The 12,781-nt window shown below is 41.9% G+C and overlaps 1 protein-coding gene across 1 annotated transcript in view; it reads right to left on the bottom strand.

The window, feature by feature from the left end:
* col25a1 (collagen type XXV alpha 1 chain) overlaps positions 1–11,094 on the bottom strand; it is a 78,799-nt gene extending 67,705 nt beyond the window's left edge. The window contains exons 1-2 of the mRNA XM_088348170.1: positions 11,074–11,094; positions 6,771–6,797 (exon numbers count right to left, since the gene is read on the bottom strand). The gene's annotated coding sequence lies outside the window, so the exon portion shown is untranslated. The remainder of the gene's footprint in view (positions 1–6,770; positions 6,798–11,073) is intronic.
* Between the last annotated feature and the right edge of the window lie 1,687 nt (positions 11,095–12,781).

Here is a 12,781-nt window from a genome sequence, read left to right as displayed (position 1 = left end):
CCGAGGTCAGAGCAACCTGCTCCCTGCGACCAGCGATCACCGGATCGTGTGTGCAATTCTTTCCCTTTGTCCCAATAACACAGAGAAACATACGCAAGTGGGTACTGTCTCTGTTCTGGTCTGTTTCCCGGCTTCGACCCATTTTCTGATCTCTACCACGATTATTGCTCCCCTACTGACTTGTTCTTTTCGCTCCCGACATCGCCATCGCTCGCCACGGTAATACCACTTCCGAGGTCAGAGCAACCTGCTCCCTGCGACCAGCGATCACCGGATCGTGTGTGCAATTCTTTCCCTTTGTCCCAATAACACAGAGAAACATACGCAAGTGGGTACTGTCTCTGTTCTGGTCTGTTTCCCGGCTTCGACCCATTTTCTGATCTTTACCACGATTTTTGCTCCACTACTGACTTGTTTTTTTCGCTCCCGACATCGCCATCGCTCGCCACGGTAATACCACTTCTGCGTTCAGGGCAACCTGCTCCCCGCGACCAGCGATCACCGGATTGTGTGTGCAATCCTTTCTTTTCTTCCCAATAAAACTGAGAGAAACGTACGCAAGTGGGTCCTGTCCTGTTCTGGTCTTGACACAAAGAATCCAGATAATTTTTCCCCACAGTGTCTGTTTGCTTTTATCTTACTGTTATCAGAGCTGTTTGGCGAGCTAATGTATTTCCAATGTGTAAATCGCCCCCAACCCTCGTGACCAACTGTTATCACGTGCGCACTTGCTTCTTTTTGCTTTCGCTTTTAATATCGGTGAACGGAGTGTTTTAGCCCCTAATTATGCCTCCGAAGAAGGTCGGTGCAAGCAGGACCAGTGAAAAAAGAAGTTGTTCGTACAACTATTGCCTTTAAGAAAGACATAATAGCTAAATATGAAAGAGGTGTGCGAGTTTCCGATCTTGCTGGGGAATACAGCATGGCTAAATCAACTATCAGTACGATAGCAGAGAATAAGGAGGCTGTGAAATCGAGTGATATGGCTAAGGGAATGAGTGCTATAAGCAAGCAACGGCCGCAAGTTTTAAGAAGAGGTTGAAAAACTTTTGATGATTTTTCTCTCCCCACTGTCCACCTGCGCCTTCTGCTGACCACCACAAAGGTAAAAAATCCTATTCATAATTCTTTTCTTTATCCTTTTTTTTTACATGTTCATGTTAGCGTAATCTTTCGTACGGAAGATTACGATAACGCGAACGTACGATTAGCCTGGGTTAGCTTTACGTTAAACATTCAAGGTAAACATTCAGGGTGTTGGAACGGATTAAAACGATTTGCATTATTTTTAATGGGAAAAATGATTTCGGTGATCGAACAAATCGGTTTTCGAACAGGGTTCTGGAACGGATTATGGTCGAGAACCGAGGTTCCACTGTATTCTGAAATTTACGGTATTTCTTTCCCGTCTAATTATTGACCCCACTCGTGGAAGTGCATGTATTGGTCGGTTATGCGTCTTAGGGTTAAGACTGGCGAGGCCAAGTTCATCCTCCACTGGGGGCCTAAGCCGACTTCCCGTGTATCACGACAGCCCATTCAGAGCAAGGTCAGTATTTCTTTGCCAGTTTTTTCCCCCTACGGCTTCATAAAGCGGCTCATCTCTCAGGTGCAATCGATGCGCCACTCCGGGGAGGTAATGCCATTTGGATAATAGCTCTTCTGTGCCCTTCTTGTGTTCGCGTGTGCCCATTTGAGAACAATGCGGCTGCAAATTGGACGTTAACGAAACGCGATCCGGGAGTGGACACTTTATTTATTGACCCTGGAAAACAAATAGGTTTCGGCTGGTCCTTGTTAAGGGGCTGTCAGATCCGTTGCTCCCTCGAAGGTATGAATCATTTCACCGATAGAGACGGATTACTCCATTTCCGAGGTTAAAAGGGTACAAATTACGGGCAAGCGTGAAATCCGAAACGAAAGGACGCGGTTTGCTCCGGTCAGCTCGTCTGGAGTGAGTTGTTTTTTTTTCTTTCTGCCTTTGTACTCTTTTGTAGCGGTTAACTTCGAATGGAAGTAGACCGGAGCAACAGCGATGATCAGGGTGGGTAGGGTTACTTTAACTTGATTACTTTCAATTACTTTTGGATTACTCCAATACCAAATACAGTGGAACTTCGGTTTTCGAACGCCTCTCAGTTCGGACAAATCGGTGTTCGACCCAAAATTTTGAGAAATTCTTGCTTCGCTGTTCGGTCAAAAAAATCGGAGTTCAAACGCCGGTACGCTAGGGTGCGATGCTGAGCGGCGTACGGGTGTTTTAGCCCCTAATTATGCGTCCGAAGAAGGTCGGTGCAAGCAGGACAGGTGAAAAAAAAACCAAGTTGTTCGTCCAACTATTGCCTTTAAGAAAGACATATTAGCTAAATATGAAAGAGGTGTACGAATTTCCGATCTTGCTAGTGAATACAGCATGGCTAAATCTACTATCAGTACGATAGTAAAGAATAAGGAGGCTGTGAAATCGAGTGATGCGGCTAAGGAAGTTAGCGCTATAAGCAAGCAACTGCCGCAAATTTTGGAAGAGGTTGAAAAACTTTTGATGATTTTTCTCTCCCCACCGTCCACCACAAAGGTAAGAAATCCTATTCATAATCCTTTTTTTGTCTTTACACGTTCATGTTAGCGTAATCTTTCGTATGGAAGATTACGATAACGCTAATGTACGATTAGCCTGGGTTAGCTTTGTTTACATAAAACATTCAGGGTGTTGGAACGGATTAAAACGATTTTACATTACTTTTAATGGGAAAAACGATTTTCGGTGATCGACCAAATCGGTTTTCGAACAGGGTCCTGGAACGGATTATGGTCGAGAACCGAGGTTCCACTGTATGCTAATAAAAGACAAAAGAAACTAAATATGAATACAATTATGACTCACAACACGTGGTAAGCTTTCTCTCCTGGCTTTGATCTCTGGCAAAACTAACATAAAATGCGACAGAAACAAAATGAAAATAAATCCAAACAGCTTGCCAACATCATTTTTGCCGTTCCATGTGTTCCGTTACTCCCCAACTCTGCACAAAATGTAGTAATTTGATTCATATTTAGTTTCTTTTGTCTTTTATTAGCATATTTGGTATTGTAGTAATCCAAAAGTAATTGAAAGTAATCACGTTAAAGTAACCCCAACCCTGGCGATGATGACTGCTAGTAAACGTGTAAAGTCGGGCGAGAGTCACGGCGTCTGCGTAACACGAGACGCGTGGCGTGTCGTATTGAGAACGCTAATTCGATTTGTACGGACTGAAAGGCGACACTTGGAAACATGCGTGCCAGACGCCTGCAGAGAAGCTGACCAACTTATCGTTCGCGTCTGAGACTCGGCTCGTGCCGCCATGAAACTTGATTAAGGCCGTTCTCACGGGAGGTGACAAATTGATGCGAGTCTTTTGAAAACAAAAGCTGGACAACTGGCCAAGTGGTTCAGTCTTTTAATTTGAGGTGTCCTTGAAAGTGTATGTCAAGTAAGCTACTTTTAGTTATTGTGTATTTCTCAGACTCCTATGTTACAAATGAACTTGCTATGAAATTAACTAACACTAAATTAACTAAACTAACTTTTGTTGGTGATAGAAAGGAGTGGAGAGGTGTTGTGAAAGGATAGTGGGATTGTGGATGCGTTCTTAAGGATGGGCTGGGCACCCGTATGATGCGGCAGGGGTAAACCAGTGAAAGCTGTCGGGCCCTGCTGTTGAACAAAAGAGTGTGTTGTGTCACCCTGACCCGAGTGACATGGCCGCTTTCTGGTGTCACATTTCATCTGGAGGGACGAAAGGATGACTAACTTAAGTGCCGAGGTGCCTTAACTTGTTTGGGTGTTTGGGCAATTGGGTTGGCCATGGTCCCAAAATTTTTTGTGTGTGTTTTTTTTTTTTTTTTTTTTTGCTATTTTTTTTCCCTTTTATTTCCCTTGTTATTGTATGTGTTTCTATTGCTGTCGGTCACCCCTCTTGAGGGATATGACCAAGGTAGATAGATAGTAGATAGGTAGAAATGAAATTAACCTGATAAAATTAACTTGTTTAACCTGTTTTTCTATTTTAATACACAATTAATCATTCACACACACACACACACACACACACACACACACACACACACACACACACACACACACACACACACACACACACACACACACACACACACACACGTAGCCTCACTCTAAGATCTACGCATTTCAGTACTTTTTCATTCTGTGTAATGAGCATGCGTGACTCTACAACAGGGGTGTCAAACTCATTTGAACTCGGGGGCCACACAGTAGAAGAAACATTCTCTCGGGGGCCGGACTAGTAGATTAGAATGAAGGGGGAGAAGTGGAATATGTGAGAGAGAGAGAGAGAGAGATAGAGAGAGGAAAGCGAGAGAGAGAGAGAAAGAGAGCGAAAAACAAGAGCAAGAGAGAGAAAAAAGCGAGAGCGGGAGAGAGAGAGAGAAAAGCGCGAGAGAGAGAAAAAAGCGAGAGCGAGAGAGAAAAACGAGCGAGAGTGGGAGAGAGAGAAAAGAGCGAGAGAGAAAAGCGAGCGAGAGCGCGAGAGAAAAGCAAAAAGCAAGCGAGAGAGAGAGAGAGAGGGAGAAAAAAAAGTGAGAGCGAGAGAGAAAAGCGAGAGCAAGAGAGAGAGAGAGCAAAAAGCGAGAGCAAGAGAGAGAGAGAGCAAAAAGCGAGAGCAAGAGAGGAAAAAAAAGCGAGAGCGAGAGAAAGTGAGAGCGAGAGAGAGAAAGCGAAAAGCAAGCGAGAGAGAGAAAAGTGAGAGAGAGAGATAGAAAGCGAAAGAGAGAGAGAGAGATACAAGTACAGCGTTTGTGAGAGGCACCTGGCTTTGGCAACATCAAGTGGACATATTTCAACCTGCAGCTCATTTTTCTCTTGCGCTTTTCTGAGTGTTGTCTCGCGGGCCGGATTCAATCCCTTAGCGGGCCAGACGTGGCCCGCAGGCCGCCTGTTTGACACCCCTGCTCTACAATAAATGCCCGGAAGTAGATTAGAAAGATCCGGGCAGCCAAACGTGCCACGTTGTACACTCTGACAAATCTTTTTCCTACTGCAGAATTCTTGCCTTTGCCTGAATTCCTTGGTCAGTCGTCTGTCCTCTTTTAAGACCCGACAGTTTAATATATTGTATGTGTTCCAATGCCCAACCGAGTTCAAAGAGCCCGTATAATTTTTTTTCCACTGTGCCTATCTGCTTTTATCTTACTTTTAGCAGAGTTGTTTAGGGCAGAAGACATTGGGTAGGAGAAATGTTGGGTGGAGGGAGTGATGTCATGCTCACCCCTGTGAGGGCTTTTTTCTTTCAATTATTAAGTGTAGCATGAAAATGGCATTAAGAAGAGGCCCATTTCAAGTATAGTCCAAACTGTAAAAGTGGTTGTTTGAGAGTGTCTAAGAAATGCATGTACATGCACACGCATCCAGGAGATGGCAGCCGTGAGTAAAACGATCATTCATATTTCACTAGCACATCATTTTCCCCATTTTAATATATGTATTTATTTACAATATAATACAAAATTGTTGTATTAATTATTGTTAACAGTGTACAAGTTTGCATACTTTTAAATGTATTTTCTTAATATTACTTATTTTCAAAATTACTATAATCCTTCGTTTATTGCAGTTAACCCCCTATGACATGTGAGAATCCACAAAGACGCCGGCCCCCCAATTTTAAAACACCCTCTGCCATCCCCCACTCTTATTAATAGTCGATTTGGGATAATGCTTCGCGGCCAAAACAGTGCAGTTCGTTTAAGGTGGGCTGCCACGGCACACTTCAGTGATCCAGACAGAAAGAAAGGGTTTTGTTGGCCCCTGCTTTTAGCAATAGTCAACAGGGGATAATGGATTGTGGCCACAACTATGCATTTCATCTTTTGGCAGGCCAGAAAGGAGCGTCTCCTAACAAAAGTGCCTTCCCGTAATGGGCGTAATGGATCTCAGCTGAATAAGTGCAGTTAATTTTAAACGAAAATACAGTAACGGCAAAAAACAATTTGTCGGTCCTGACCAATGTCTGCACTACTGGCCTGATCTTGAAAAAAAATAGAAGTGTCCCTGATATTTTAATTACAGTGTTGCCTCTGTAGTCATATTTTGGGAATTTCGGAACGCATAGGAACATATTAAAATGAATTCAATGGGAAAAACTATTTAAGAACTCGAACAATATGGTGCTTGAACACCAATTATGGTCGAATACACTGTAATTATATAAATGTATGCATCTAAGAGTGAATCAGTGCATGGTTATTTTTCATACTCAGGTAAAATAGTCCTAATTCAAGTTATAATCAACATTAATTCATCGACCCATGAATCGTTAGTTCCGAACACAATTTTTGGTGGCTGATAAGTCAGAGTCCTATCTTAAACGTAGGACATCAACTATAAAACGTGTCACAAAATTTATGGCCGTGGCACACTTGCTGCGCCGGTCAATTTCACGCTTGTTATTAAACAGTTCCCAGTGCTGGGTTGGATGCGGCTAGCAGCCCGGGAGTTCATCAGAGAGTTAGAGGCTAGGGTAAGGACGTCAAACAACAGGGATGGGAATGATTACAGCGCTGTATGTGAGGACAGGCCTTTGTCTTTTAAGGTCATCTGCACGCTTTCTCCCCTTTCGCGTTTCAAAATAAGCAAAGTTGTCGTCCTTGTTATGTTTGGCTGCGACCGTTGCGCACGCTATCCCAAGAATTTCATGCATTCCAAACACCCACTTCTGCTGACGGAGAGACGGTCATTAGCATTAGATACATACCCGAGGTCCCTGATCGCCTTGATCCCCCTGAAAGAAGAAGAAAAAGACCATTTCATTTACAGTGTGTGCAGTTTATTAATGATTAATGACAAGCCAAGACTAACAGCCAAATACCGTATTTTCGCCACTCTAAGGAGAACATAAGAGTATTACATTTTCTTGAAATATGTGGTGCATCCTATGTGGATATCGTTTTGTCGTAAGGCTGTCCCAGTAAAGGACACCACATCTGAGGACACGCGCAAACCTGACGCCATCTTCCAGCTTTGCCACTGCGGATCGGCATCTTGCAAATACAGTGGAACCTCGGTTCTCGACCGTAATCCGTTCCAGAACCCTGTTCGAAAACCGATTTGGTCGATCACCGGAAATCGTTTTTCCCATTAAATGTAATGTAGAATAAATGTAATCCGTTCCAACACCCTGAACGCTTAACATGAACGTAAACATGAAGCTAACTCAGGCTAATTGTACGTTAGCGTTAGCATAATATTCCGTACGAAAGATTACGCTAATATGAACGTATACAACTAAAAAAATCAGGTCGTTTATACGTCATTTAGCACCCGGGTCTCCGCAAAAAGTGGTGAGCGGTTAAAGGATAAAGAAAAGAATTATGAATAGGATTTCTTACTTTTGTGGTGCTCAGCAGAAGCCATGCTGTATGTATAGCAAGATCGGAAACTCGCACACCTTCTTCATATTTTGCTATTATTTCTTTTTTAAATGCAATAGTTGTACGCACTACCCTTCTTTTTTCACCTGTAGCAACTTTCCTGCTTGCACCGACCTTCGGAGGCATAATTAGGGGCTAAAACACTCCATTCACCGATATCTAAAGTGAAAGCAAAAAGAAGTGCGCGCGCACGTCATAAATGAAATGAAACATAACAGTTCTTCACGAGGGGTGGGGACAATCTACACCCGTACGCCGCTCAGCATCGCACCCTAGCGTACCGGCGTTCGAACTCCGATTTTTTGAACGAAAAGCGAAGCAAGAATTTCTCGAAATTTTGGGTCGAGAGCCGATTTGTTCGAACTGAGAGGCATTCGAAAACCGAGGTTCCACTGTACAGTTAAGGTGCCGGGTGTTTCAGCCGTGTTGGTACTTTCCCACAGTATCTTTCATATTGGCATGCTGTCTTCTCTTAGCATGCATTACTTCTCAGGTACATGTGGCTTTTCTGTACATAAAAACTTTAATACCTGCCTGAGATCATAAAAATACGCTACGTAACTGATGTCACCTTCTTGAAAGATCATGTGATCTCCAATACGTGATCAACACAACTTGAAGCATTTCTAAAAATGACACCTGGTCACGCGAAGGAAAGATCTGCCAAAGGTGTCTCACTAGTGGTGTCATGTCTGCGCTGAACTTCACAGCCATTGTGAAAGAAAACAACTAAAGAAAATGAACTTTGAGCTTGCTATCATTCGAGTCGGATTGTAAATGCTTGGGCTTGTGAATTTCCCTGGGATGAATAAAGTATCTATCTATCTATCTATCTATCTATCTATCTAGTGTGTTGCTAGCAGTGGTTTTTGAGCTTTAGCAAACCAGTCTCTTTTCTGAGGAGCTGTGAGTCGAGGAAATACTCTGAAAATTAAAAAAGTGACTATGGAATGTTTGATGGACATTCGGCACAGTTGTTCAATTAAAAAACAGAGAATAAGGACATTGATGTATTTGATAACCGATTAAGTCAAGTCAAGTCACATTTATTTATACAGCCCTTAATCACAAGAATGTCTCAAAGGACTGCACAGCATTACAATTACACAATTTGCACAATTACCTGATCTTAAACCAGCATGGATTTACCAGTAAAAAAAATGTTCAGTGTGCTTTACCACGTCCACGCCTACTGATGGTTATAAAAATGTTAGTACTTTATCAGCGATACTTTAAAAAAGTACAGCCAAACTGAGTTTTGCTCTTCCTCTAATTTTACATCAACATTTGATAGAGTCCAAACTGGGCCAAAAACACTTCAGAGGGTCATCAACACAGCCCAGAGAATTGTTGGTTGCTCTCTGCCCAGTCTGGAGGACATTGCCTGCTCTCCCTACTTCAGCAGAGCGAAAAACATCATTAAGGACTCTTCTCACCCCGACCACCTTCCGGCAGATGCTACTGGTCACACAAAACAAAAACAAACAGACGCAGAGACAGTTTCTTCCCCAGAGCCATCACCACCCTTAACACACGCTGCACAAAAAACTGAAACTCTTGCAAACACACTACCTTATAGAGATGTAAAATTGGAATCATGTCTGTGCTTACTTTGCACAATGTTGCTATATGTAAACACCCAATGTAAATATCTTCTGCCTCTACATGCCCGCACTTTCTTTGTGTAAATATTGTGTAAATTATCTTTTATCTTTTTTCTTCAATTCTCTCAGTAAAATGTGAAACTGGAGTGCCATGTCCAATTTCGTTGTCACAATATGTTCAACCCATTTTGTAACAATGATAATAAAGGTATATTCTATTCTATTCTATTCTTTAATATGTGTTGCTTGTGTGTGCTTTTGTAAGGCAGATGTAGTAGAGGACACCATGGGAATGTTAAAGGGTGATGTGTGGGAAAAGCCCTTACCCTATTATAGGGAGCCTCTTATGGGTGCGTTAAATGCAGCAATGGCACACTAACTGAGACTGTGCCTTTTGGTACGATGCACCTAATGGTCGTGAAAATACGGTAACTGGGAACAGATTGAAAAAATCGGAATAACACAGGCGCCCACAACTATTCGTTGCGGTGAGAGTGTTATGATAAGGGAAGGTGACGGGCGGCGGGTATGCTAGACAAAGACAAGTTGCAGCATGGGGAGGTTTGATGGCTTTGGCAAAAGCAGCGGCGTGAATAAGCGTTGCCAGGTGAAACGTTACGCACCGTAAACAGGCCACCGTTTGGACTTCAATGATCAAGAACCATTGGGCCGGCCGCCAGTTTTAACACCTTGTAAAGACCACGTTCCTTTGTTAGCGCTTGGCCGCAGTCAAACCAAGCGAGGTGTCAAACCAAGCGAGGTGTCAGTTCTGGATGGGAATTTTTCGAATTTCAAACACAAGGGCTCCCGGAATTTCACCGCTTCATTGGAGCCAGATTTAACGTTAAAGGCAGCGGAGGACAAACGCGCTGCAGCGTACTTCTTGGGTGGGAGACCCAGCGCAGTTGTTTCTCATTTCACGTCTTTGCAGATAAAGAGGTTTTTGGAAGAGAAAATATGGAGACGCTAGCTCCGGATGTTCAGCGTTGTTGAACTGCCGTTTTCAAATTCGCTGCAATCTGCAGTCATTGAACTGCAATTGGGCTGTTGCAAACGTCTGGGTGAATAAAAACCACCGGAAATCCCAATTCCTCTTTGAACGAGTGAATCCAGGACTCCATGATTTTAGTCCTGCGGCCAAATATCTAAAGCTGTGCACATCATTCATCTTGCTGGCTTCAGTGTTGCATTGAGGAATGTTTAGTTGAGCGTGAAAGGGCTTCTTCTGGCTCTCGCTTTCAAATTTTCAATGACGTGGATGGTTAAACGGCAGGAGAGTTTTATTGCAGGGAGTGATATTATGATTATTTTGTCTATTTGTTGGATAAAATATAAAAGAGTACGACAAAAAATATCTGTTTAGGGACTCAAAAGGTCAATTAAGAAAACTTTAAAGTTATGTTACGAACATACAAAGGTTTGAGATCCTAGATAATATCCCAGAATTCCGCGCTTTTGCAGCCCTTTGAGACTCAGTGATTAAGGGCTAGACAAACATGTTCTTAGGTAAGTAAACACTAAATAGCCACCTATTTTGGAAATACTCTTGTGGTGTTTGTAAAGCTGGCCGTTTTGGATGTAAATCTCTCAGAATTCAGTCTAATGGAAACAACTTGTTTTTATATTCCTAAATATAAAAACAATCTTTCTCACACACACACACATAAAATAAAGTTTCAATAATCAGTCTAATTACATCTCTTGTACGTTTATCAATCTTATATTCTTTTATTGTGAAGTCGTGCTCATGTATGTTCCTTTTCCTGTTTTCACTGACGTATAATAAACCTTGCCTACCGTTTTGGCGGTCCTTTTTTCAACCAACATGGAGCCTCGTGAGTACTTTGCAGCTGCTATCACGATGTAGTTTTTAACCATATATGTATTTTATCTGTGTAATACAGCCACCAAAGAGTCTTAATAATGACTATCTTTAACATTTGTCTCACAACAATCCAAATCAAAAATTGACACACATCGTAGATTTGATAGCAACATCACTAAGGTCACTAGATAGATTTACCTTTTCACCCTTTGGACCAGCAGGGCCCTGCAAAATAAAAGAAAATATTACTTTCACAATAAGTGAGTGAAATAAAGAACAACATTAAACCAAACATGCTATGCGGCATTCCATTTTCGGAGGACGGGCAGTTCACTTTTCTGGGGAGTGTTGAGAGACACAGTCAACAGTCTACTGAGTACATAAACAAGGGGACCTAGAGAAGAAATGCATGCCTGTTTACCTGAACCTGTGGTATACACGTGCAATAAAAATTCAAGTTCTAATATCTGGAATTTAACCACCCTGATCCCTCATTTGGACAATCTTTCATGGGGGGGAGGTGGCAAAGGATTAGGGACCATCAATCTGGCTAATAGAAAATCCACTTAGAAATGAGGTTGCCAAAAGGCATCGGAATGAATGCCACATGGATTTTTCAACTTGAACCACACTGGCAGATGTGAAGCAAGCAAAAGGGGCAAGGCACAGTCTATCATAGAATTCAAAGAGTAAACACACACCTCACATTTTTTTTTTTACCAGCCTAGCCATCTACTACAAGTAGAAGTTACAATGCACACAAAATTATGTGGATTTAAAAAATAATAATCCCATTTCCAAATTTTACCCCCCATGAATGCGCCTCTTTGCTCGTAGCAATCCTGGAGCTAATAAATGTATCCTTAAACTGTTTAGACATCCCTGGTTGGAGTCGACGCCAAAATAGAAATATAACTACACAGATCACATTAATGTACTGTACATTAGTAGATAAAACATGCTTTGTTTGTTAAAAACATCATTGGTAACATAACGCTAATCCTAAAAGTCAATGAAAGAGCGTGCAAAAATGCTTAACAGATTTACTCAGGGAGTTTTATGGTTTCAAATCAATTATTTAGACAAAGATTTTGTTCAAAGACTTACACAAAGGTCAATCCGATATGTGAAGATAGACCTATTTTAATAGATTCAATCACATTTTGCCTTTGTTCTTATTATAAGGGTGTAAACAACATGCATGGCATCAAACATACCCTGCAGGCCAACATGCACAGGACTTGGTAGTATTATGTTTAGAAAAAGAAAAAAATATCTGCTTTTAAAGAGTCTCTTATGCCCTCTGGCGGCTAAATTGGGTATTGCAGCCCCGACCACCAATCACTCCAATCAGCTGAATCCAATCTTCTATTTTTTATTACTTGTTTAAAAACAAATAAAGGTTTTAAATTCATAGATTTCGCCTATCACAGATTTTTGGGGGGGAACGTAACCCCCGTGATAAACTTAGAATTACTGTATTGGTTTTTACCAATTTTGCCTAGTCCAGAACGGCCCAAAATGGCACTTAAGATTCATAGACAGACCCTCCCCAACTTACGACCATTCGAGTTACAAAAAACGGTAGGTTATTTTCGGGATGTCGAAAAATATCCGGACATTGCTATAAGTTAGATTTTTTCATTGTGTGCAACCTTTTTCCAAATACAGGACAGTACTGTAGTGCTTCTTTCCGGTGTGTGGCACTCTGAGAGCTCACCCAGCATCCACCCCGAAGAAGAAATCTACTTCCTCTTCCTAGTTTGTGTGTAAACATACTACTGTATACTGTATCTCCAGCGCGCTAAGAACTTTGACATTTTTATTGTTTGATATGTCGAGGATCCGTTCAATATGGTTGGTGTAAAGTGTAAAGAAGAGGCGAGCCGTTTCATTTGAAATGAAA

Source organism: Urocampus carinirostris, chromosome 11 (assembly GCF_059441175.1).
Source record: "Urocampus carinirostris isolate Australia breed hairy pipefish chromosome 11, RoL_Ucar_1.0, whole genome shotgun sequence".
Lineage (NCBI taxonomy): Eukaryota > Metazoa > Chordata > Actinopteri > Syngnathiformes > Syngnathidae > Urocampus > Urocampus carinirostris.
This window is presented reverse-complemented; position numbering and strand designations above follow the sequence as displayed.